This window comes from Nyctereutes procyonoides, unplaced genomic scaffold, assembly GCF_905146905.1.
Source record: "Nyctereutes procyonoides isolate TBG_1078 unplaced genomic scaffold, NYPRO_anot_genome, whole genome shotgun sequence".
Classification (NCBI taxonomy): domain Eukaryota; kingdom Metazoa; phylum Chordata; class Mammalia; order Carnivora; family Canidae; genus Nyctereutes; species Nyctereutes procyonoides.
Window position 1 is genome coordinate 17884497 of NW_026575044.1, and position 27727 is coordinate 17912223.

At 44.9% G+C, this 27727-nt stretch overlaps 1 protein-coding gene across 2 annotated transcripts in view; it reads right to left on the reverse strand.

Moving 5' to 3' along the window:
- The window catches only part of ARK2N (arkadia (RNF111) N-terminal like PKA signaling regulator 2N), an 80505-nt gene extending 64744 nt beyond the window's left edge, over positions 1-15761 (reverse strand). For both annotated transcript variants that reach the window (XM_055324218.1, XM_055324217.1), the window contains exon 1: positions 15501-15761. The gene's annotated coding sequence lies outside the window, so the exon portion shown is untranslated. The remainder of the gene's footprint in view (positions 1-15500) is intronic.
- Between the last annotated feature and the right edge of the window lie 11966 nt (positions 15762-27727).

Genomic DNA, 27727 nt, shown 5'->3' on the forward strand with positions numbered 1-27727 from the left:
AACTTGGGTTCTAAACTTAGCTCTGCCACTGTGTAACCTAGGATGAGTCTCTACCTTTGTTCTTCAGTTCCTTATCTGTAAAATTTTAAAAAGGAGTAGGGAATGGAAACACAGATTTTCAAAGTTAAGAGAAACAGACATATATTTATGAAACAATCTAAGAATGCTTTCAAAAGTCTACAGCATCACAGACATGTATTGCTCAACACACTACTTACACACTTCTCAATACATAGCATGTATGTAGGAATGAGGAGTTGTTTTAGTAGTATTTTAGTGCTAATCTTACATTCTTGTAAAAATAACTGCAAATAATCCAGCCTTTGTATGACTGCATAGAACTGTTTGATGCCCAGTGATACACTGCATCTGTTTATATACATATAAATAATAATATTATTAAAATGAAGCACTCTTAGGGCACCTGGGTGGCTCAGTCGATTAAGCTTCTGACTTCAGCTCAGGTCATGATCTCAGGGACCTGGGATTGAGCCCCACGCCCAGCAGGGAGTCTGCTTGTCCCTCTGCCCCTCCTCCCAACTTGTATGCACACCATTTCCTCTCAAATAAATAAAACCTTTTAAAAAATAAAATAAAATAGGGGGCAGCCCTGGTGGCGCAGCCGTTTAGCGCCGCCTGCAGCCCGGGGTGTGATCCTGGAGACCCGAGATGAAGTCCCACATCGGGCTTCCAGCATGTAGCCTGCTTCTCCCTCTACCTGTGTCTCTGCCTCTCTCTCGCTCTCTCTGAATGAATAAATAAATAAATCTTTAAAAAAATAAATAAATAAATAAAATAAAATAAAATAAAATAAAATAAAATAAAATAAAATAAAATAAAATAAAATAGGGATGCCTGGGTGGCTCAGTTGGTTAAGCATCTGCCTTCAGCTCAGGTCATGATCCCAGGGTCCTGGGATCAAGCCCTGCATCAAACTCCCTGCTCTACAGAGCCTGCTTTTCTCTCTCCCTCTGCTTGTTCTTTCTCTGTCAAAAAAATAAAAACTTTTATAAATTAATAAAATAATATAAAGAACTCCTTAATCTCCAAAAAAATCAGCTAAGCACTTAAATGTACAACCCACCCCCAACAACTCTACAAGGCAAATACTATCACCCTATTTTACAGATAGGGGCAAAATTAAGGAATCTGCACAAATTAACAGTCAATGCTAGAATTGAGATTTTCAGAAGCAACTCCAGAGTCCAAGTTATCACTCCACAGTATGTGCCACATAACACCGTACCTCAAAACAAGCTGCTCAATAAATGTATGCTATTGATAACCTTCAATCCATCACTCATATTTTTTCACAAATAATAAGATCGCTGTTTCACTAAACCAAAGTGTAAGGGCTTTAGAGTCAAAGAAACAAATTGAGATTATATAGAGAAGTTTATACAGAGAATTTGCAAATTTTCAAACACTTAGATACAATACTTAACCAGTGCCTCTCCCCCAAAAAGTGTCAGGATAAAGAAAGTGAGAGCAAAACCCACCAGATTTACAGTAAAATGACTTTAGTTTTTACCTGGCATAGATGTGACACATGAGTCATGTAACTTCTCTGAGCCTATTTTCCAGCTACAAAATGACACTATAGTACTAACATCATAACATTTCTTAAGAAGATTCATTTATTTATTTTCGACGGGGAGGGGCAGAGGGAAAGGGAAAAAGTCTCAAGCAGAGAGTCTCAAGCAGACTCCTTCTGAGCATGGAGCCTGACGTGGGGCTCTTTTTCACCATCCTGGTATCATGACCTGAGCTGAAACTAAGAGCCAAATGCTTAACCAACTACACCACACTGGCAACCCCACTCAGAATTATTTCCCATATTAATTTCACTAATGTTCTGTAAACCATTCAATGCTAGATTAACAATGGCAAAACATTTACCTTGCATTTTATTGCTTCTGAAACAGAACCGTTCTTAGACGAAAAGTTTCCTATAACATTTGACATCTTTTGAAAAATATTTTTTTTTAATTTTTATTTATTTATGATAGCCAGAGAGAGAGAGAGAGAGAGAGAGAGAGAGAGAGAGAGAGAGAGAGAGAGGCAGAGACATAGGCAGAGGAGAAGCAGGCTTCATGCACCGGGAGCCCGACGTGGGATTCGATCCCAGGTCTCCAGGATCGCGCCCTGGGCCAAAGGCAGGCGCCAAACCGCTGCGCCACCCAGGGATCCCAAAAAATAAATTCTTACACCGGGGTGGGGGGGCATAAATATTTGCTATTGATAACAGTAATAAAGTCAAGAAAAAGACTGCTTTCAATATTGTGATTTTCAGTCAAAAATGCCAAAGAAGGGATCCCTGGGTGGCGCAGCGGTTTGGCGCCTGCCTTTGGCCCAGGGCGCGATCCTGGAGACCCGGGATCGAATCCCACATCGGGCTCCCGGTGCATGGAGCCTGCTTCTCCCTCTGCCTGTGTCTCTGCCCCTCTCTCTCTCTCTGTGACTATCATAAATAAATAAAAATTAAAAAAAAAAATGCCAAAGAATATACAGTCAAAAATTGGAAGCCACCAAGATGTCCTTCAGCAAGTGACCATTCAAGTAAACTGTGGTACATCCACACAATGGAATATTATTCAGTGCTACAAAGAAATGAACCATGGGGCTTCCATGTGGCCCAGTCGGTTAAGGGTCCACTCTGACTTTTAATTTTGATCTCAGGGTAGTGAGATCAAGCCCCTCATCGAGCTCTGTGTTCAGCGGGGCATCTGCTTGAGATTCTTTCCCTTTCCCTCTCCCCCCTCTAAAATAAGTAAATCTTTTTAAAAGAAAAAAGAAATGAGCTAGTAAGCCATGAAAAAACATGGAAAAAAAAAAACTTAAATGCATATTACTAAGTAAAAGAAGCCAATCCAAAAGGCTACATAATCTATAATTCAAGCTATATGACATTCTAGGAAAGGCAAAACTATGGAGAGAGACCGTAAAAAGATCAGTGGTTGCCAGAGGCTTGGAGGAGGGAACGATGAACAGGTGGGGAGCATGGACGATTTTTAGAGCATTAAAACTATGGTGGATATACATTATAAATCTTTCCAAACCCCAAAACTGTGGAATACCAATAGTGAGTCCTAATGTTAACTATGGACTCTAGATGATAACATGTCAATATAGGTTCCTCAGTTGTTCCTCTGATGGGGGATGCTGATAATGGGGCAGACTATGCATGTGTGGGGAGCAAGGGGTCTATGGAAAAATCTCTGTACCTTCCATTCAGTTTTGCTGTAAACTCTAAAAAGAAAAATAAAGTCTCTTAAAATAAATACACTGTCAAAAAAAAAAAAAACATCTATGGCTGCCAAGGAGAAATGGAGACAGAGTAGGAATGATAAGTGAAGCAAAGGAGATCTTTAGGGCAGCAAAACTACTCTGTTAGATACCATAATGATGGACAGGCATCAAACATTTGTCAAAATCCACAGACCTTTTTTTTTTTTTTTAAGATTTATTTAATCATAAGAGACATAGAGAGAGAGAGGCAGAGACACAGGCAGAGGGAGAAGCAGGCTCTATGCAGGGAGCCCAATATGGGACTCAATCCCCTAACTCCAGGATCATGCCATGCCCTAAGCCAAAGGCAGATGCTCAACCTCTGAGCCACCCAGGCATCCCAAAATCCACAGAACTCTTGTCCCTGTTATGGTATCTCTACTTTTCAACACAAAAAGTGAGACCTAATATAAACTTGGACTTTTGTAACGTATCAATATTAGTTCACTAATTGTTAACAAACGTACCAAGCTAATGCAAGATGTTAATAATAGGGAAACTGAAGAGGAGGTTTACAGGAACTCCCTGTACTTTCTCTCAATTTTTCAGCAAACCTAAAACTGCTCTAAAATATACACTCTACTAATTTTTTGGAAATGCTGAGGAAACTTGGCTTGGAGCTGCTGGAAAGCCAACTTTGCCCTCATGAGAGGAAAGCCCGGCTGAAAATGAAGCCCACAAAGAAAAGCAATAGAAAGCCAGTAGTATACAAAGAGAAAAACAGTGCCCAGATATCAAACGAGTTCCTAGCTCCAACTAGATTAGAGGCCAGTTGCACACTGGACTTATCAAAGTTAAATGAACCTATTAAATCTCATTTTTGCTTTTTAAAAAATGCATGTGGTGCTACAATATAAATATGTTAGTCATCTCCTGCATAACATTTTTGTAGGAACTAGGGTCACTGTTCACAGAAAATCCCCACAGTTAACAGATTTACTTGTAGACTTCACTGAAAAGTCAACATAAGAGCAATCTGTTTTGCCCTGGCCTTTGCTTCTCAGCATCAGAAAACTAGTACTACAATGCACTACTAAGGACTATGGTCAATTTCAGATACAGCATAAAACTCAACCATGAATTAGCTAATACCTCAATGTTTCAAAAAGCTTCAAGGATTAATTTTATTTTAAAATATTTATTTGAGATAGTGTGTGTGTACATGCGCACATGGGGAGAGGGGCAGAGGGAGATAATCCCAAGTAGACTCCCTGCTGAGAGCAGAGCCCAAATGGGAGCTGGATCTCATCACCCATGAGATTAGATCATAACCTGAGCTGAAATCACTAGTCAGATGCTCAAATGACGGAGCCACCCAGGCACTCTCTCATGGAATATTTTAAAAAGCAAAAAAGATAGAGGCAATTTCAACTGAAAAGCCTACTAAAAAAAATGCTTCAGTTATTGTTTTTAAAAAGAAACTGTTTTATTGCCTATTTCCAGGTTTTTTATAAAGCTATAATTTAAAAAGATACCTAGAACAAGTGCTCTACACACACAACTACCTAAACAATTCCATTTAGGTTTCCAGAACATTTTAATTATTTTTATTAATTATTGCTCATAGTTAACCTGAAATGTACAATCCTCATTTCTAAGAAAAGAATATGTAGGTCAATGGCCAAGATATATTTAGATAGATTTAGACAGATATATTTAGAACAGTTTCTGAATTTCCAACCTGCTTCTTAACCTAAGACTAGATTGTGCTACACAAGTAGTCTCCTTTAACCAAAATGAAAGTTCTGAACATCTCAACCTTTACAAAAGATCATTCAGATTATACATTTTGAAGATAAGGCTTTTATACAGACTCCTTTAAAATAATGTTTCCTAATGTATTTAAGGTTTGATATTTATATTTTGGGTTTTGCCCACAAATATACAAGAATATCTCTCCTGTGTGAATCAAGGCACATCTACACGGTACACTGAAGAAGGTAAACAAGACTGTTCCTTGCTAAGAAGACCTACAGTTTCCCTATACACATTCCTTACAATTAGAATAATATTTGAATTTTTTTAAGACCTATAAGGCATGTATTGCTCAAGTCTCACATCAGCATCATTCTGCTTCATTAGGCTCCAAATTCTTTCAACATGCTTACATCTTTTCTGATTCAAGGGATTTTGCACTTGCTGTTCCCACTACCAGGAATGCAATCCTCATTGCTCTTTTGAAGGCTTGGCTTGCTCCTGTACTTCAGATCTCAATTCAAACTCACCTTTAAAAGGCCTTTCTAAATAAATAAATAAATAATAAATAAATAAATAAATAAATAAATAAATAAAGCCTTTCTTAAATATACTAAAACACCTCCTTTCTCACCCATACCCCATTGTTACTATGTTTTTTAAAAGGAGTCTAAAATTACCTTGCTCATTTGTGTGTTTATAGGTTATTGTCTGTCTGCTTCATGGAATATGAGATACAAGAGGGAAGGGGATTTGTCTCATGGATTACTGTATCTGCAGCCATCTAGAAAAATACCTAAAACCTACCAGACACTTAATATTTGTTGAACAATGTATATTTATACTCAGGTTATCTATTTATTTTTTGGCTAGGGCCTGTGGATACTATTTTTTAAAAATAAGTTTCATTAAAATAGAATCTTGAGGACATTTTGCTTTTTCAAACATCGACATTTTAAAATCCCTTATTTTAAATAATTTCCCAACCATTTAAAATTTTAACGACAAACTCTGCTACAAGTGCAGTTACCTCCTTTCCTTTATTTCAGCACTTTTTTTTAAAACATTTTATTTATTTATTCATGAGAAACACAGAAGGAGGGAGAAGCAGAGACACAGGCAGAGGGAGAAGCAGGCTCTATGCAGGGAGCCGAATGTGACTTGATCCCAGATCCCGGGATCACATCCTGAGCAAGGCTGCTCAAACCGCTGAGCCAACGGTCCCTCAGCACTAACTTTATCTACAAATGCATCATATTAGTTTAAGACATGCCTTTCAGATATACATAATAATGATACAGGCTTAAGTAACCAATTTTTTTTTCAAAATAGCAGCCACAGGAAATGCAAATGATATGCCACTTTTTCCTTGCTTAAATCTATGGCTTAATTAATATAAAGTATTAATGTTTAAATAAATACTAAGCCACTTCATATTTTGGTTTTTGTCCACAATTATACAAGAATACATCTTTTGTGGGGCACCTGGCTGGTTCAGCTGAAAGAGTGACAACTTGAACCCATCTCAGTGTCATGGGTTCAAGTCCCATGTTGGCTGTAAAGATTACGAAAAAATAAATAAACTTTAACAACAACAAAAAAAATACATCAAAGTATATCTATATTTTACATTTAAGAAGGTAAACAAGGATACTCTTTGATAACTTTCCCTAGAAACAAATATCCATTGTTTTTATTCACTTTTATAGAAAACACACAGCTACCATTTCTTTGGCATCTTTATATTTGAGAAAAACAGTATACTTTTCCATACTGTGCTTACTGTGCCCAAGGCATACCATACCATTATTCAGCAAAAATAAAAACTATGCCATATAAAGAAGGGAAGGAGTTATTAAGCAAGGAAGTGTAGTCCAAATAGCAATCTAAGCAAATTTTTTAAAGTTATTTTTTAAAGAGGCTTAGCTTTGAAATTCAAAAATTATTAGCTGGCTTACAGTTTAAATATTCAACTACATGTGTTTGGGGTTTGTTTTGTTTTGTTTTGTTTTTAAGGACTTTTTATTTGGGGGGCACCTGGGTGGCTCAACTGGTTAAGCATCTAATTCTTGATTTCAGTTCAGGTCACAATTTCAGGGTTGTGAGATCAAGACTCTCTTGGGGCTCTGCACTGGGTGAGAAGCCTGCTTTAGGTTCTTCTCTCCCTCTCCCTCTGCTCCTTCCCCCCTCCTAAAAAAATAAATAAGTAAAAAAATAAAAGAGGCTGTTCTATTTAAATTTTTTTCTTTATTTTTAAATAATCTCTATACCCCACATGGGGCTTGAACTTCTAACCCTGAGATCAAGAATCACATGCTCTGAATAACACAGCCAGGTGGCCTTCAACTATGGATTACTGAATCTGATTCAAAATGATGCACTCTCCTCACACTAAAAATCAAAGAAACTGGGCTGCTTATACACTGTTGTAAAAACACTTCTTATATGAATGGAACTTAAAAAAGAAAATCAGGAGACCACCACCAGCAATGTAGCTTAACCCTAAGAAAGTAGAAAGTTCTGCTTCCAAGATGGTTAAGATATAAAACAGATTATAGCTTGCATATTCTACTCATTTTTTTTAAAGCAGTAACTTACTTTCCTAATATATGGGACCACAGTTTAAAAAAAAAAAAATTCCATGACAATTACAAGTCTTTAAGACTACTTTCTAAGCTCTGTCAATCTTTGCCTACCCTACACCTAAAAACTTTAAAAAAAAAAAAAAGGCCCAAATTAAGGTGTTTTGAAGTTCTGCATAGTTTTATTTTTTACAATGCCAACATGAAGAGAAGACAGAGACCAAGAAGCAAATCGCAATCTATGAAACTAAAACTAGAATGAAGCAGGGCTTTCAGTTTTATATGCCTACTTCCTGCTGATATGGGCAACTGTCAAAGATTATAAAATGACTCTACAGTGTCAGACAAGTTGAATATCAGAACAGATAACAACAATCTAACAGTGGGAAAGAATCACAATATAAGTAATCGTTCAAAAAAATTTGCACCAATAATTATCACCTGATTTTTTTCTACTATGGCATACAATTCATACACTATGAGAGTGATTTTTAAAACACACACACACAGCAACTACTGAGAAAATTTAAACAAAAGAAATTAAGAGTTAACCTTAAACATAGGTAAGAAGGGAAACAGCACATTATGAAGAAAGCAATTAAAAAGAAACCAGTTACTTGTGCAAATGTTTTTACTCACCCCCTTTAGCCCCGTTATATTGCAATCTCCTTTGAAAACAGGGATTATGTTAATCGTCTTCAGTTCATTCAGTTCTAATACATAATGGTTTTCCTAATACATAATATTTAATAAATATGTCAAACTGATGAACTGACTCATTTTTAAAAATCAGAAGACCACTAATGAAACACCTTATTTGCTTAGTATCACTAACAATTTGTATATAAAAATATATCCCATTACATAGAATCAACATGATTTCTAACAGTGTAACTGTCCCTTTACCTTTCCACATAAAAACTTAAGACAAAAATGGACACCACTTCCTTCAAGAGTGAAGCTGACTAAGTTACAGCCTGGTAAATCCATCTCCTTAGTTAGACTACTGTATATAAATGCTTGTGAATTTATGCATAAAGATGTAAAAATCAGACACCAGAAAACTAAATTTCTTAGGCAACTAACACAAATAAGGTAAAGCAGTATTATCTTATTAAAAATAAAAAGGAAGCCCCCTCTCCCCAGATGTTCAGTTCCAGGAAAAGATTCCATTATGTCTATAACAGTGATGTTGCTAAATCTTTTGATTAAAAAAATAATAATCTTTTTTCTAATTTTTATATATACAAACTTAATACTTTAATGACAATAGTACTCTTGTCTTACTAGTACTCTAGTACTTACTAGTACACTAGAATCTCTAAACAAATTTCACTTTCAAAGGACTTGGTTATTTGTTGGATTCAGGGTTAGTGTTTCCACTGAGAAGCTGTAGGTAGCATGGATAATATGGACAGTGCAACCAAAGATAAAGACTGAAATAAAAACTCCTAAGATATTACAATATAGTGGAAATAGCCCTTTTCTCCACAGCAACTCATCCCTTCCCTTCACTTAGCTCTCAAAAGGAAAGCGTTGAAGAAGCTATAAACAAGGTACAGTATAAAAGCCTCAGAACGGGGAATGATGAAAGGCATTCAGAGTGAAGAATTATGAGTAATTAAGTAATGGAGCTCAGCAATGAGTATCAACAGCTGCTAATACCACAGAGAACCAAACATTATGTGCCTCCTGATGCAACTACTCAACATCATCTATTTCTCTGCTCCCCTCAAAAAGAAAGGGAAGAGAAACAATATATGTTATAAACTCAAATTGATCAAGCCTTTAGACCTAATATCAAATAACAAGAAACCAAGGGAACAGAGGAACACGTTTAATACCACCAGAAGAATGTAACTGACCAATTCAAACTGGGAAAAAAACTGTTTCTTCAACAAATAATTTCCCAGGGAGGGAGGAAATGTAGGGGGAACCTTTAGGTTACCAAACAATACACAGACCTTACTTGACTCAGTCTAAGTATAAAAGTACATTTATGAGACAGTGGAGCAATCTGAACACTAAATATCATACGATAGGAATTACTGCTAATTATTTTCAGTATGATAATAGTTATTTGGGTTTTTTCCTTCAAGAGTGAGGTTGACTAAGAAACTGGAGTGCTAAAAGAATGGAATACAAAAAAGGAACACTAAAAACTAACGCAGCTGAATGGATTTGGCCCACCCAGAATGAAATATAAATTGTGAGATTGCAACCACGGGAAGACAGCAGCTTTGCTTGCTTGCCAGCCAACCTTTTCTCCACTGATACAAGCTCTATAAATAGGCCAAGAGTGATAATGGCTGCTCAAATCACTTCATGTTGCAGATAGGACCACTACTGACATGTATCTGGCCCAGCCCCAGGCTGTGAATAAACCAGCATCAAGTAAGAGCCAAGGAAGTTACCAAACACAAAGAATGCACCATGGCTATTGTAAGACCCTCTAAGTGCTCAAAAACACCATGAATGTAAATCAAGAACACTGTAAAACACAGGTTCTAGATTTCCTCCAAGATCCCTGCTCTGGCCATTTCTATCTCCTTCAGAATATAGCACACATAAAGATGGGATAAAGATGGGTCACCCCATGCTAGGACCTGAGGTCCTCAAGATAAATGGTGCCAAAAACCTATCATAGCAAATCATTTAGTGGACTGTAGTGGAATAAAATAATGGGAAACCCTTGATGATAAAGCGTTGATGTAAGAATAAACCATGCTTCTATGTTAGGTTAAAACTAGGGCAGACAGGATACCACTCAAAATCTTAACCACATGAGGTTTTTGTTCTTAATACGGAAAGGAAAACAGTGCTGTTTTCCCAGTTTTAGTCCACACCCAACTTCCCTATCCCCAACAATACCTTTCTCTGATCAGAAGGCACCTCACAAAATGCTGACTCAGAACATCATAAGAACGTTATTTTTTTTTTTTTTTAAACCAGACAACTAAGTAAAAAATAACTTCTGGAGACTTCAGTCAGTCTCCTGTTTCCCTAATATTTACCATGCTAATAAAAACTTAAATTTCTAGATTACCTAAGCACAAGTCTAGTTTATCCACATTCTTAGGAATGACTGCTCTAAGTTTTAACAGATTTAATTCTGTTGCTCTTTGAACAATCAGAACTAATTTATTAGTACATGGACTTGAATTTCAGGGGGAGAAAAAAGTATTTTGTAAATGAGCTGGCAATAGAAAAAAGAACACTCAAGTCCCCAATCATTTCCTTTCACGCTTAGAGACCCATTTAAGAAAAATATCATTGAGGGGGGAAGAAAAGAATAATCTCATTTTCCAATATCTTACTTAAAATGATTTCATAAAGGAAAAGACTAACTCCATACTATACTTTGCTATACAGTACTTTTTTCTGCAATAGCCTACTTTTCTTCACATTTAGAGAAGGAAAGAAACTTAGAGGTCATCTGGTTCGCTAGATTTGAGTACCTTAGGCAGAAATGGTTTCTTTCATTTTTCTACCCATCCCCACCTGGCACCTAAGTATTCGATAAATGAGCTTCTGATTTAACCAAGTATAAACACACCCACATAAAAATAAGTTCTGTGGTAAGTTTCTACTTTTAATTAATCTTCACTAGAAAATACTCACCTAAGTAGTGTTAAAATTGGATAAAGTCAAATTAGTAACTTAGGGTTTATACCACCTATCTTTTGGCTATTAAGACAGAATTGGAGGTCCTTGTTTTGAATAAAGACATGAAAGAGAACAAAAACATAACTTAAAATGAACACTATAAGGCCACAAATCCTAAACAAGACAATCATCAAATCTGAGTCATACTGGTTATTTTATGGTATTTTTAAACCACGTTTACTACTATCATCTGCTACTAATATGTTATGATAAATATGTATACTATATACAACACACATTTCCTCCCTTAGCTCAGAAGTATAGAAGGAATATAAAATACTTCTTAGTTTCACCCTGCTCCTTCCTTTTACCACAAGGACCTGTAGGCTGAGTGTGAAAACTGACTGAACATCAATCCCACTTGTGCTGAGAAGCTGCCCACACAGAATCAGAAAACACTGTTTATTTCCCCTAAGTTCTATTATGAGCCATGAAAGAGTAGGGAATGTAGGTACAATTAAAGATAAACCCTAAAAGGATTTAGAAAAGTTTCATGACAACAGTCAAATCTAAATTTAAGACTGGAAATTAAAAACTAAAGAAAAATAACTATGAAATTACTTTAGTCTGACAAGTAAGAATCAACTCAAAATAAAAAATGAAAACCAGTCGGGCACCTGGGTGGTTCAGCTGATTGTCTGACTCTTGATACTGGCTCGGGTCATGATCTCAGGTCTTGGGATTGAGCCCGGAGTCTGCTTGAGATTCTCTCCTCTTCTCCCTCTGCCCCTCCCCACTTGCTCACACTTGGCGTGCGTGCTCTCTCTCTAAAGTATAATAATATCAGTAACATTTCTACTCATTGAACATAAGGATGAAGACAATCTTTCAAAAGGAATGCTATCACATCCTTCATATTCCACCTGAGCTTTTTTTTTCCCCCTAAAAGAAGAAAATAATGCTTTAGCACACTAAGGTACCTGCACAACCTATTCCTCTGTAAAGTGAAGGCATTAGCCACACAACCAGTCAACATTACCGATACGCATGACTTTGGATAGGCTGTTTACCTAGCCTGGAATGCGCACCTGGAAACTCATCTCAAACCCAGGTGTAATTAGTTTTAAGTTCCTTCAGCATCAGGACCTTGTCAGTCCTACTCACCAGTACGTCTCTAGCAACTACAGCACTACTGGCACACAGTAAGCAATCAATAACTTAGGGTTGTGAGTATAAGGAGGTTCTACCTGAATGTGTCGTCCTCTATTTTCTCCAAGTTTTCAATAGCTCTTTCTCAGTTATTAATGTCTATTTCAATTTTACTACAGCTAGCTAAGAAAACTTATTTGGCTCCAGATTCTTTCCTAAATTAATACAGAAAACCATAATCAGTATGATTCAAAGGAAAACACATTAATAGCACATTCTTGGGGGTATCTGGCTGGCTTAATCTGTAGGGTATGCAACAATTTGATCTTAGAGTCATGAGTTTGAGCCCCATGTTGGGTGGAGCATTTACTTAATAAATAAAAATTTAGGGGTCCCTGGGTGGCTCAGTTGGCTAAGCATCTGCCTCTGGCTCAGGTCATGATCCCAGGATACTGGGATAGAGCCCTGCTTTGCCCTCTCCCTCTGCCTGCTGTTTCCCCTACTTGTGCTTGCACACTCTCTGTCAAATAAATAAATAAAATCTTTTTTTTTAATTTTTATTTATTTATGATAGTCACAGAGAGAGAGAGAGGCAGAGACACAGGCAGAGGGAGAAGCAGGCTCCATGCACCGGAAGCCCGACGTGGGATTCGATCCCGGGTCTCCAGGATCGCGCCCTGGGCCAAAGGCAGGCACCAAACCGCTGCGCCACCCTGGGATCCCAAATAAAATCTTTTTAAAAATAAATGAAAAGCACATTTTTAATCTTTTATTAGGTGTTCTCAAGTACTGCCAATTGTAAGCATGTAAGCAAGAATATACATTTGTTTTCGAATTCCCGGTTAAATGCAGGAAAATTAGGAAGGTCTAAGAAAATGCCAAAATTACAAACACAGAGTTTGGTTATCTAGTATACACCAGCTCCAACCTTAAAAAAGAAAAACAAAAACAAAACCATGCTAGTTGCACATACATTGTGTACTCATGCAGTCCTTAGACCAAACCGTAAGATTGAAGATCCCAGCAAAACAACTCCTTGAATAATGAGTTTACAAGTTACACAAGCTAGAAAAAGTTACTAGTCACATAGTTAAGGAGACTTGATGTATCAATGTGTCTTATAAAATAAAATCTTTGAAGGATATAAACTGAGCACTCAGTTCCAACAGAACTGCATTAAATTAGAGTCTAAGGCCAAGTTTATCTTTAATATACAGCTCTTGGATTAATCATGATGAGTATAAACCAAAGAGCATTATGACACTCTTCCCTAAGTGCATTTAAGAGTCATATAAACTAAATTAGTGAATAATGTAACAACTACACTATGAACACAGTATGACGCTAGCTAGCACTGGGCAAAGTTTCCAACTCTAGTCATTTTTCACAAAAAGATGTCAGAAAAAAAATTTTTCGATAAAAAGTCATTTAGCTGATGTGTTAGGTATAATTACCTCAAAGTTTCTCTCTGCCTTTCATATTGTATACACACGTGTCCTGAAGTTTACAACACGTTAACCTTATGAAAAACATGAAGTTTTAAGAGTACAGTGATACTGGAAAGCACTCTGATTTAAAAATGGCTAAAAATATTTCTATTTGTCAATGGGACTGCATGAAATTTCACTAAGATTCTTTTTAAAGCAACATAGGTCATCGCAGTAAATTCCATCTTAGCTTCCTGAATTAAAATTTAACTCCGCTTTCTATTTACTGTCACCTACTGTGCATAAAGCACTAAAGCAGGCATCAGGCTGGCCAGATTAGACGGCCATAATATTACATTTCCCACTAACAAACGGTTAGCGTTGTGACTCCTCAGGACGTCAGGTAATAACTATCAATTGCAGGCCTCTAAAAATGCTTGTTAAACCAAAAGGCAATGCTCTTACTTGGAGGAATCCGGATTGCCTGGATCAGCAAAACTACGTTAGAAAGTTAATAGCCTTCATCCTTAAAATATCCCAGGAGAAGAAGGAAGGGAGCGATGCAAACTGTTAGCATGTGCCCAACGACACTACACAGTAACAGTCTAAGCAACACCGCCAGATGTATTTGTAATTAAGAGGCCCAACCTTGACAAAGCATCATCAGTGGGACTTTCATCCAACTGGGGGGTTGGATTCAGAAAGAAAAAAAAAAAAAAAAAAAAGCTCAGAAAAGCACCTCTGAGCATAAACGGCTCAGGCGGTTCGATCTGGAAGAACAAGGACGGACGGACGTTCATCCCCTTCAACCCGCGAGCCTCAAATTTCTGCGACAGCGGAGAGGACGACTTAAAAAAGGGAGACCGAGTGACCTACGGGTTTCTCGTCGGGGCCACGGCCCCAGCGAGAAACTGAGGTCGGCGCCGTAAGAAATAAATGACGAAGCGCGAAACGCCACTGACGAGGAGAGGAGGAGAAGCCGAAGACGCCCCGGGAGGAGTCAGAGAAGACAATGGCCTTTACCCGGGGGTGGGGGGTGGGGGGTGGGGGGCGGGGGGCGGGGGGCGCCAGTTTCCACCGGCGCCAGTTTTCCAGGTGAAGTTGACCAACTCCAGAGGACGTCAATTTTGGAGGCTGACACAGCCCTGCCACGGCCGGCGGCGTCTGCCGACCGAAGGCAGTGGAAGCGCCGCGGCGCAGGCGGCGCCAGCCACAGGACAGGAAGCCTCTAGTCCCCGTCCTCGGCCACGGCGCGCGCCGCGCTGGGCGGCCGCCGGGGCTCCCGGGGCAGGCGGCAGGTGTCCGGCAGAGTTGGCGGGGCTGGGGCTGGGGCTGGGGCTGGCGCTGCCGCCGCCGCCCCCCCCCCCACGGCGGGCCGAGGCGCCCGAAAGTTGCCTGAAGACAACTCCCCGGCTCGCGGGCTGCGGCACCTCCAGGGGAAAAGGCAGCTCCGCCCGCCCGCCACCTCGGCCGGGCCGGGAGGACCCGAGGGTCGCCGGCGGGCGGGCGGGCGGGCGGGCGGGCAAGGCGCCCAGCAATTCCGCTCCCTCCCGGAGCCCCCGACCCGGGCCGCGCCTCCCGCCGAGTCCGGGCGCGAACGCTCGGCGCCCGCCGGCCGGGCCCGTCACGACCCCGGCGCCCCGGCGCCGCAGAGCCCACCCCCGCGCGGCCCGCACCCCCCCCCCGGGACGCAGCCCGGTCCCACGGCTCGACCAGCAGCCGGGCCGCGGCCCTGCGCACCTTCCCGCCTCACCTGCGCTCCGGGGCAGCCCTGCACCTCCTCGCCCGCTCCGCGCGCCCCGTCGGGGCACGCACCGACCCCCCGGCCGCGCTGACTCGGGACGCGACGGCCACCGCCGCCTCTTCCTCCTCAGCACAGGCCCCGGCGGCGAGCAGAGGGTCGCGGTCCGAGCCCCGCCGGGGCTAAAACGAATCTCGCCACCTCCACAGCCTCCACCAAGTCCCCTCACTCGTCCGCGCCGCCCGGAGAAAATGTCACCAGAGGCCGTTCCGCTCGGCGCCTCACTTCCGCCCGGAACCACCGAGCCCGCCCCGGTCGGCTAGAGCGGCCGCTGCGGCGGCAGCCTCCAGGGACTGGCGCGGGAAGCCGAGGGAAAGCCAGACAGCGCCACCTGGCGGAAGGGGACGCGCGCTCCTCCCGCTGCAGAGCGCCGGCCGCGCGGCCACCGGCTTCGCGGGCTTCTTTCCCGCGCTCCATCCATGCGCTCTAGGCAGCTCCCTCCCAGAAACGCCCTTCCCAGAGGGTCGGAAATCAGTCAGTGCAAGCCAAGGACAATGCCCTAAGAGAAGGACAGCGCTCCCTTCTCCGTACGACCCGCAGTACTCGCCTTTCCTGAAGGCTTCCCGCAGGAAGCTCGTCGTGTCCGAATCCTTGAGCGGCTCCAGCAGGGAGTCCGCTCTCCTCTCCCCCCACTTCTTCGCGGAGGCCGACAGCTCGGCTCGGGGACACTGGGCTGCGCTCTTCTCCGGCCGGGGCCTCAACATCCCGTGCAAGTTTCTGGTCGGGAACCTGGCAGGCCCGGCAGGTACAGCGCCACCTGCTGGTGAGACGGGGTCGGCCGGGGAGAGCCCGCTCCGCCCCTGCGCGCCTTGGGGACGCCCCAAATTCCGCCCCTGCAGAGTCACCCCTCCCGTTTGCGCTTCTCGGTGGGAAGGGCGACGCACCCGGGCATCCTGTGAGTGTCTGAGGCCCTTCCTTGAGGTCTCTGATGGAAACGTGCTGTACGCGGGACCTGGAGGAAAGGTGAAGTGGGTAGCGGCCGCCTGGCGGGTCCTGGACTCAGAAGGCGCCGCGAACCAACCTCGCAACTCGAGATCTAGCCCCGGGCAGGCGCTCCCAAAGGCCAGGGTTTTGAGAAGTCAATGAATAAGTAAGAGCTCGAGGAGAAAAATGTAAAAGGTCTTTTTCAGGAGCCACGCTGGGCCCCTGGGGTGACACTCCCCAGGTGGAGATTATGGAAATCGCAGCGCTGGCCCCACCTTCCCCCCAACATCAGTCTCCCCGTTACATCAGGCGCTTCAGCTCCCCCGGTCCACTCATTTGTGCTGACTGCCCACAAGCCTGGGAGTTTTCCATCGATGACTAAACGGAAAAAAAAAAAAAAAATGGACACAATAATTTTATATGAATAGCTACCTTTTTTTGAATGCCCACCATGTGCCAGGATTCATGCATTTAAGCCGCACAACAACCTGATAAGCTTGGTACTATCACCAGCCCCAGGTGACAGAAACGGAAACTGAGGCACAGAATGGTGAAAGTCGCCCACCCAAGGTCACATATCAGTAAGTGGCAGGACAGGACTCTGACACAAATAGTCTAACTCCAGGGCTTGCTCTCTCAACCACTACCACCATCTATCTCTTTGAGACTCACTGAGAACATAGCTATGTGCCTGATAAACATTTTTTTGTCTATGTATGACATTTCATTCGCTCGTTCATCCGTTTGTTCATTTATTTCCCTGCTACCTTAGTCCTCAAGGAATGCGACAGGTTCTGGGGTAGTGATAAGAGCCCAAGCTCTTTCGGAAGAAAGAGAGAAAATTTAACTACTAAGATGACAGCTGTCGGTCTCAAAGTGAAAGAGTAAATGTAGACTAATATATTCGGTTTTTAAATGACTCCTTGACAATCTTATCACAATGCCTTAGAGATCCTGAATTGCCTCCCAGAATCTCACATGCATCACATGCTCAGCTCTTCAAGCTCCTGAAATCCCATCTCTGTAGAACCAGCCCATCTCAGTCCCCGTCCCCCCATCCATGTCACTATCTACCCTCCATCCCATTGTCTCTACCATAAACTCACCACAATCTCTCCGTTCACAGACGCTGTCCTACAAACATGTCCATCCCCTAGCCTGCCTGTAGTATCAGTGGTTCTCCTCTTACCTTTGGCCGTAAGCCTTGGAGGCCAAGACCAGGCCGTCCAAATAACTCTCCAGCATCATTGCTTGCTCCTGATGCACCACCAGCAGTGCGGCTGGGCCTGCAGCAGGTGCCTATTAGAACTGGTGGCCTCAGGGCCCTGGGTGGCTCAGTTGGTTAAGTGTCTGCCCTTGGCTCCAGTCATGATCCCAGGGTCCTAGGATCAAGCCCCGAGTCGGGCTCCTCATTCAAGGGAGAGTCGGCTTCTCCCTCTCCCTCTGCCCCACTCCCCTCCCCATTCCCGGCTTCTGATCTCTGTTCTCTCTCTCTCTCAGATAAATAAATAAAATCTTGAAGAAAAAAGAAGAAAGAAAGAAAGAAAGAAAGAAAGAAAGAAAGAAAGAAAGAAAGAAAGAAAGAAAGAAAGAAATGGTGGCCTGAACAGTAACATCAGAGTGCTTGCTTTGACTATAGTCCCTTTCTTCCTGACCAAGCAGGGTCTTCCTGGCATTCCCTCCTGTGAGGTGGATGTTACTATTAGAACCACTCTTTAGATGAGGAAGATGGGACACCTGAGAGACAAAACCCTCCCCTGCGGGATCTGTGGCAACATCACTGTACTTAACCAGCATGAGTCTGTGTGCCTGTAGGACACGCTTGCCCAGAGCCTTGCCATCTGAACAAGGGCCCCTGTTTCCGGAATGTTCTCTCTGAGCCAAGAATTGTGCTGACGGCTTTCCATATACAAGTCACTTCCCTCTTAACCCTTACAAGAGGGGATCCCTGGGTGGCGCAGCGGTTTGGCGCCTGCCTTTGGCCCAGGGCGCGATCCTGGAGACCCGGGGTCGAATCCCACGTCGGGCTCCCGGTGCATGGATGTGACTATCATAAATAAATAAAAATTAAAAAAAAAATTTAACCCTTACAAGAGTCTGCAATGTAGTCTAAATGGATTCATTCGTGGCTGGTGGTGGCTGGGAGCCAGCACATCCCTCAGCTCCCCTGTTCTCTGGGGTGGCTGAGTGAGGCTTCTCTGCTTGGGCTTCCCATCCCTCTTTCCAATCAGGTGACCCCTGTGACACCCCTTCTGCATGGAAAGCCTGTAACTTGCATTAAACCGTGGCACTAGGGATCCCTGGGTGGCGCAGCGGTTTGGCGCCTGCCTTTGGCCCAGGGCGCGATCCTGGAGACCCGGGATCGAATCCCACGTCGGGCTCCCGGTGCATGGAGCCTGCTTCTCCCTCTGCCTGTGTCTCTGCCTCTCTCTCTCTCTCTCTCTCTGTGACTATCATAAATAAATAAAAGTTAAAAAAAAATTTAAAAAAAAAAATAAAAAAAAAATAAACCGTGGCACTAAGTATTGCGTTATTGGACAGAAATTTTTCAACGAGTGTGTGCAGTCCTCTCATCTTTCAATGTAAGGAATAGCTCTGTATGACACGGGACCTGACCCTGTGGGGCCCCCGGGGAGGAAGGAGCAAGGGGCTCCTCCGACATGCCCTCAGGCTACCGCCCCGCTGCCCGTTGCGGGAACCGTGGGTTGCCTCCATAACATCTGCCGGCTGCGGACTGTTGTGCATTTTCTTTCTCCTCGCGCATCTGACTCAGCAGAGCATGCGGCGGGGCCCTGCTCCGGGGCAGACACTGTTGTGTGGGGGTGACAGAGGAAGGCCATCTGAACATCAGGCTGCAGAGACACAGAAGCCTGAAAGGATGTCAGGACAAGGAACTGGGGCCACCTGCCAAGTGGGTGAGAGGCTGGGAGGAGATCAGCCTGCGGTGGAGGGCAATGAGGGCTGCCCGGGGGAAGACCTGGCGCCTTCCTGACCATGGTGTGCAGAGGAGGAAGAGAGTCGGCACCCTGAGGGCAAAGCTCAGGCCTCCTTCCTCTGAGCTCCCCTGGTGTCCAGCACAGAGCCTGGCAGACAGGAGGATCCAACACATGCTTGTGACTGAAGGGAAAACAAGCAGAGAGGCTGACCTTGCGAGGGAAAGGGGCAAGAGGTGGAAACGCCCCTGGGATGTCTGGTGGATAATAACCCGGGGGGCCAAGCCCCGTGTGGCTGGACAGTAGAGGAGTAAGGAGTGGGGTGGCCGGAAGGGTGGTGGTGGGCTGAACATGAGTGAGCATAAGGAGCCTGGGCTGCGGTCCTTAAGCGCTAATAGGCAAGCAGGGTGTGACGTCTCCCCCTCTGCTGAGTGTTAGGATCCAGACTGCAGGCTCCTCCCTGCCCACCAACAACCTAGCGAGGAATTGACCCCAGACTGACCACACCAGGGGACAGGGAGAGCTCGGGGCGGGGGGGGGGGGGGTGGAGAGGCTCAGTCTAGGTGCCGCTGAAGGAGAAGGAAGGGATGGGCCTGCAGCCCCAGGGCCTTCTTATTGGGGGCGGGTAGTTCCCAAGACTTGCTGGGATTGGGAGGAAAAGACTCAAGGGCTTCAGAGCCACAGAAACACCAGCCTTATGGAGAAGATCCCCTGTCCCCCACTGTCCCCTTCCCAGCCCTGAAAACTATGATATTGAAGTAAGAACAGCATCAGCATCTTGCTGCAGCAAGATTAAAACTGTGTAGTCTTGGTCCTCAGTTCCTGGCACAGAGCTCCTAAAAGTTTCGGAATTTCCTGAGTGATAGGACTGTGTTTTGTCGTTTTTAGGAAAGCCCTTAGGAGCTGATGTTAATGAGGGTTCTCTGGGTGGGCCTGCAGGTGGCTTCAAGGAAGGGGTCCAATTCCGGAAAAACCAACCTCTCCACCTCCGGAGGAGAGTTGAAACTTTCAGCTCCCCACCTCTGGAGGAGAGGGTTGGAACTTTCAGCCCCACGCCCACCCTAGGCTGGGGAAAAGGGGTGCAGCAGATTGATTTCAGTCACCAATGGCCACTGATTTAATTAATCATGAAAAGCTCGATAAACACCCCTGAAGGATGAGGGTCACAGAAACTCACCAGACTCACATGCTGGTGAGCACATCAGATGCTGGGAGGGTGGCTGGCGCTCGGGGGAGGGCATGAAGCTCTGTGCCAACCCTCAGGCCCCCCTCCCACCATGTTTCCTTTCCATTGGGCTATTCCTGTGTTGTATCCTTTGAAGTAAGCTAGTAATCAATCATAAGTAAAGTACTCCCCTGAGGTCTAGTGACACTCTAGCGAATTATCGAACTTATAGGAACCCCCAAATCTGTAACCAACCAGGTGTAAGTGTGGGTAGGTAGCCTGGGGACTCCTCTTGCTGGCATGTGAAGTGGGAGCACTCTCATGGGGTCTGTGCTAACTCTGGGTAGTTCGTGTCAGAATCTGAACTGAATTGTTGGAACACTCAACTGTTCTCAGAGAATTGGTGTCAGAAAAAGAAACCACAGGTTTGTAAAAACTTTGACTAAAAATTGATAGACTTGGTTTTAAATAAATGTTAGGTGAAGCAAGACCCGTCCTACCAAATCTCTCCTCAGACTCCTCATCTCCCTTCCCTGTGGTGTCTCCACCTTTTTTTTTCACTGGCGGTCGATGTTGCCAGCACCCAACACCTGGGAAGGTGGAGCTCTGCCTTTCTCAGTGGTACTGAAACATAAAGGAGTGCCTCTGAGAGAGAATTCACCTTTCCTGGTAATACTTCAGGTACAAAATCCTGTGTGGAGATGGTCCTGACGTTCCTCATTGCACCTACTAAGTGGCCTCCTCCTCTTAGGAGAGCCCACCGAAGTCTGCACGCATGCCCTTCAAATTCATCCCAAAGACATCTACTGAGAGTCTACCCACATGTGGTATCTCGCTCATCCTCCCCACAGGCAGCAAGAGCAAGGATATTTTACAGAAGAGGACACAGGCTCAGAGAAGCCAGTGCACCAACCAAGGTCACATGAGCAGAAGGGGCAGAGCCAGGATTCCTGGAAAAGAGCACCACATGCCTGCTTCCAGAACACTGCTGTCCATCCAGTAACAGGGCCCAATCTAGGAACAACTCAGTGTGGTTCAGGGGTGGGGGGGGCGGGGGGGCAGCAGGGACGCAATCCCCAAAGCAGAGGAAGGACACAGGGGATGAAGGAATGAATTCCCAAGAGCAGGAAGGACTTTGTGGAAGAGGAAGCTTTTGGCCAAGGCCCTGTAGAAAGCAGGGCTTCCTTCCATGGACAGAGATGAAGAGAAAGGTGTGCAGGACAAAGTCTGGCCTGAGGAGAGGCTGGGCTCCCAAAGTACAGGACCCAGCCAGACAGCCCCGGGGTGTGTGTGTTTCGTGTACAAGTGATGCGTCGAGTGCTGTATTTGGGGCCCTCCTCCCACACCCCTTCCGTTTTGTTTTAAGCTTTTTGCTGATGAATGCCAACAACACAAAGCTTACGTGGAGCACTTCACGAGTATGATTTCATTAAGCTCTTCTAAACCGTCGGGAAGAGCAGGCATTGTTAACATTTTGCAGAGATGGCCTGACAGACACAAGGAGATACTGAATACATGCCATCTGGGTGAACGAATGAATGAATGAACTCACCCAAGGTCACCAGCACTGAACAGGAGAATCAGGGCTGAAGCCAGCTCCGCTGCCTCTAAATCCCAGACTCTTCACTACTGGACATATCCGGGGGGACTTAACAATGCCATTGTGTGTGTGTGTGTGTGCGTGCGCACATGCGTACGCGCGCGTGTGTGTGCTGGGGGGGGGTGGGAATTGGACTCATTATTGTGTTTTATAATGTGCTGATCGTTTGAAAAAGGCTCCAGCTCGAGAACAATACAAGCATTCATTAAAGTACTTCATAGAATGACAGCAGCAACAATAACCTAAAATTAAACGAAGCAGAGTATCACATGTGACTCCTCTCTTAAGGAGTCAGTGCAAAGGCACCGGGCTTTGGGAAACAGGATGGGGCCTCCCGAGATGGGGGGCATGCAGCGGGGGGGAGGTCGGAGGGATGACGAAGCAGAGATTTACAGAACCTGTGTGGGGGCAGCAGGCAGGGAAGGGCCATCACCACCCAGGCTGGCAAATCCCAGTAATGTGGGACACCAGGCAGCTTCCAAGAGCCTCCCTCCTCTGGAGTTACTGTCATTTACTGAAAACCATGAGTAACCATCAGGCCGAGAAGAGGGGAGGGGCCTTAGAGATCACCCTTTTATTTTGCAGGGAAAAAAATGTTTTTGTTGGATGAACTTTGCTTTTTGGAGAAATGTGTCCCTTAAAGCACTTAGCAGAGTGGCTCTAGCTTTTTAATCCTGTTTGTGGTGTTTGCCACAAGTCCTTCATGTCATCAGGAGGGCAAGAGTCCAGCTGACAGAGGCCTCATGGAGTGAAGTGTGTGTGCAAAGCTGGCTCCATTCTTTTACCCAAGAGAACACACACATACATATTGTGGGTCAGTCTGAGGGATGTATCAGATGTGTACTGGCCAGCCCCTGCCCCGAGGGAATGAAGACCTTGTTAACGGGGTGTGCACAGTGCCCCTACCTAAGGCATAACTGTAAAATCAATTTCCCTTTGATGTGTCTTTTCTCACTATATCCAGGACCTTCCTTGACCTGGTCATTGTTGTCATCGTCACCACTCAAGGCCACAGGACGTTAACCTTCTTTGCCTCCTTCTTCCCCACCTCTGACCACCAAAACATCTGGGCCCAGGACCCAATCTCTAAGGCCTCAAAGTTCTCCACACCTTAATCACAGTCAATTTAGGAACCCAATTCTTACTCGAGTAATAGCTGATTAACACATTACCTCTCCCAGGTGATGGCATTTTGTCCAACTACAATAACTTCTCTAGAAGCCACCGAGGAATGACATAAAAGATCGGAATTTTGGATGGCAAGGCAGGTCAGCAGGGAAGAAGGAGATATTTTTGGTTAGCCAGGTTTTTCCACAATTCTCAAATAACAACCATCTGACAGCCTAGGAGGACCAGTTTAATACACATTCATCTTTACATTCTTACTGAACCCGAACCCCAATTGTTTTTGCAGCTCTTGTGTACGGGAAACCAAGAAGCTCTAGAATTTGTAATTAAAGAAGACAAGAGAGGCGCCTGTGTAGCTCAGTAGGTTAAGTGTCTGCCTTCAGCTCAGGTCATGATCTGAGGGTCCTGGGATAGAATCCCACATAGAGGACATAGCCTGCTTCTCCCTCTGCCTCTGCACATCCCCCTCACTTCTCCCCCAATGCTTGCACACTCTCTGTCTCTCTCTTTCTCTCTCTCTCTCTCAAATAAATAAATAAAATATTACCAAAAAAAGACAAGAATAACTCAAAGGGAAAGAACATTAAGAAGACAATTGAGAGATAAATCTATGCTATTGATTATTCGTAGTCCTATAATAAGTCAGAGAAGGAAAGGTGTGGGAAGAGTGGGAAGAGTCCTGCTCTGTGATGGGAGGAAACTGGGTCTACAGTGTTGATGGAACACAAATATGGAATGTTCCGGGCCTTCCTAAACTTCCAAAGCTTCAAGAGCCTGTCTCCTCAAGTCTGTCCAACACTGAGGTTTGGAGTTGGGGTGGCTATCATACCCCAAACTGGATTTCTCATCAGCACCGGAGGACTGCAGGAAGCTTGCTTCCATTCTGGCAGGTCATGATCCTTTTGTATAATCCTATACCATCAATCTGCCTCTTGGGAGAAGTGTGTTTTCAGCCAGAACTCCTAAGTCAACGCTGTTGAACTAGAAGAGCCAGAAATACTAAGGAGATAGTTTATCTTCCTGGAAGGCCCCAGAGAGGTTGCTCCTGGCTACCAGGGGGTGGGGATGTACCGTCACTGCCAAGGCCCCCCTATGCCTGCCAGCTGGCCTGACAGAGTTTGGGAGCAGACCAGGCGATGACACCAAGGGCTCGCCCCAGCCAGCTCCAGGAGCTCTGCGGAAGGTCCTCAGCTGCTAACAGGCTGCCTCCGCCAGGCTTGTAGCTCTCCCCCAAACAGGAACTCTTCTTGTTTGTCTTGTCCTCCCTTCCCTGTCCTGGCCCTCTTTCCCTTCCTTTCTCTCCATTCTTTTGCTGCATCTTCACCCTCTACTCTTGCCTGGTGCCCAGGCACAGGGCTCCTATCTTCTTGATGCACATTTCTGCCTCAGCTGCGAGCTAATGTCCACCTGCCCTGGGGCTTCCCTCTTGGGGCTGACAGTCAACTCCGGAGAAAACTGCAAGAAAGAAGGAATCAAGAGCCCACAGGGTGACATTCAGCCAGCAGAGGCCAGAGCTGGTGGATAAATGCCCCATTTTTCTCTCAGGTGAACAGTTCTGCGGCCCCTCTACAGTGCTCCTCAGAGGCAACCAGCAGGGTCATGACCCACTCGGCCTCCATGGAGACCAGTGCGGCAGCAGTTCCCCCCAGAATGGCTCTCCCTCCTTCCTCGTGCCACCCTTCCCAGTCCCTCCCTCCTGTTCCCAAGGAGCTTCCCCAATCAACTACCTGTGTGACAGCTCTTGTCTCACACTCTACTTTGGGGGGAACCCAAACCTAAACCCCAACTCTTCTTCCTCTCCTCTGGTCCCCCACCCCCACCCAATTCACTCAATCCCCACTCGGGCTTCCCTCTTCTCTTTGCTAGTCTGCTTTCCTCTCTCCACACATATTCCCAGTCTACCTCTGAGACAGGTGGTGTGTCCCCCAGGCCAACCGAGTGCGAGGACGTCAGACATTCTGTCACCATACCATCCCTTAGGAGCTTCGGCTCTGCATTGAAGTAGCGGGAGGCAGCAGGGATGAGAGGGGCTAAAGATAGGAGGGATATTTGTGGTTTCTACAAGGCCTTAACTAAAGTAGAGGTAAGTAGCTGGGCCTGAGAGAGAGAGAGTGCTATACTGATCTCACGGCATTTTGGGGCATCTTGCTCCTGGTGGCCCAGTGCCCATTAGAGGGATCCTTCCTGCCCCACACAGCCTCACCCACATACCCCCCACACCTGGGTTCACTTCCCTGTGGAGCTTCTCTAGCCTCCTTGGGTGCCTCGCCCTCCCATGAACAACACTGACCTTGAGCAGCACCTCTACTCTCCACCCTCACTGAAGGAAGGATACAGTTTTTAGTCTCTGGAAGGGAACGTCCAATTGCTGAAGGATTTCTCCTCTGGGGCTGTCCCAGGCTGCTTGAGGACAAGTCACCATACACTTTTGAGAATGATAAAACTCTCCCCAAATTGTCACACTCCAGGCAACAGGTGAGATGAGGAGCTAAATTCTGATCCAGTTTAGGTCTTGGTAAAATTTCTGGGGCAGAAGAGGGGGAAGGTGAAGCAACATTTCAGGACTTAAAAGGAACCAGAATTCATTGCTAGTGGATGATAATCTAATTCTATAACTCAATATGTGAGAAACATCACTTTCTTTATGTCCTATAAGTCCATTTAATTTCTACTCTAAGGGCCCCACCTGGCCTTGGAAAGGCCATTGTCAGTCATTGCTGAATTTTTACTTCCCTTCCCCACATGGGATGCCCAGATCTCAAGTACCCAGAAAGGTAGGATGAGGTCTTATCTTCCATCCATGCAGATACATGATTTGCCAAAGCCCAGTGATGGGTGGTAGCTGGCTCGATTTTCATATCACTTCGGGGAACAGAAATCATTGCTCCCACCCCATGAAAGAGGACTGGCCACCTCCATCATGGATGACTGTGCAAGGGTGAGGGCACCCCACACCTCTCTCCCCTTCTAGGCCTTCATGATTTCTTCTCTCTCAAAAGTAAGTTTCTACTCTTTACCCCTACCCTTCCCCCTGCCCCACAAAACCTAGTGAGCTTAGATTTTTTTCCCCCAAAGGACAGGAAGTTATTGAACTCCAGCTCCTCAGCTTTACCCCAAGCCCAAATGAAGGAATTACCAACAGGCCAATCTACTTGATGTGGAAGGGGTGGGGCTACCTGGGTGGCTCAGTTGGTTAAGCTTCTGCCTTCTGCTCAGGTCATGATCCCAGGGTCCTGAGATTGAGCTCCACGTAGGGCTCCCTGCTCAGTGGGGAGCCTTCTCCCTCTCCTCCCTGTTCGTGCTCTCTCTATCACTGTCGATATCTCTGTCTCTCTCTCAAATAAATAAATAAAAATATTTTTTTAAAAAAGAAATGGAAGGGGTGGGGTGGAAAACTATGAGAGAACACAGAGACTAATATGTCTAAGTGTTATCATCCTGTCACTCATTCATACTCCAGCATTTTATGGACACCTGCTTTGGAGGCAAGCACCATGCTAGCACTGGGGTCACAGATGTGACCAGAGAAAGTCCTTCTAAGTGCAGCACTCAGCCTAGTGTGTCCTAATAGAGAACACAGACATGAGGCCACCTAACATTAGGACTATGGGACAAAATAATAGAAATATGTACTCAGAGTCATAGGAGCTGACATGAGGAAGCTGCTAGCATGACCTGGGCCCCAAGGAGGAGTCAGATAGGAGGAGACCTCTAAGCCAAGACTTGAAGAATGAAGAGAATTTTGTTTGGTAGAGAAAGAGAGGAAAGGTGTAACAGATGGGCTGGGCATCCCAGGGGAATCTAAGAGCCAGGCCACCCTGGCCATGAGTTGGCCTGGATACAGAGTGCCCATCTGGGAGCACCAAAGGCACCACGGAGAGGGGTTTGGGAAAAAGAACAAAATACCCAGAGAAGACTTAATATGTGACATGACCTATGGTGCTTTCGCCTTTTTTTTTCTTTCTGGGGTGGGGGCGGAGGTGCAATAATTAAGCTTGCCTCTTCTCTTCCTCTAGTTTGGGAACGCATTGAGAAATAAGACCCAAGAAATAGATGAACATCTAAATGTCAACTTTATATGGTAGATAAAAACTAGATTGGAGGAGATGGTACACATGTGCCATCCCTAGGGACTTCCTGAGATGTTCCAGCCACTGCAGACAAACATTCCCCTTGCAGCAGAGAGATCCGGACAGACTCAGAGAGCAGGTCTGGTGCATGATGAGCAGCTCTGAATATACACCCTCTGTAGGCAGGCGAGTCCTGCAAGAGGATATTGTATTAGTTCACTAGGGTTGTCATAGTGAAGCATCACAGACGGGGCCTTAAACAACAGAAGGTGATTTCCCCACAGTGCTGGAGGCTGGACCTTTGAGATCAAGGTGTCTGCGAGGTTAGTTTCATCTGAGGCCTCCTTGGTTTGCACATG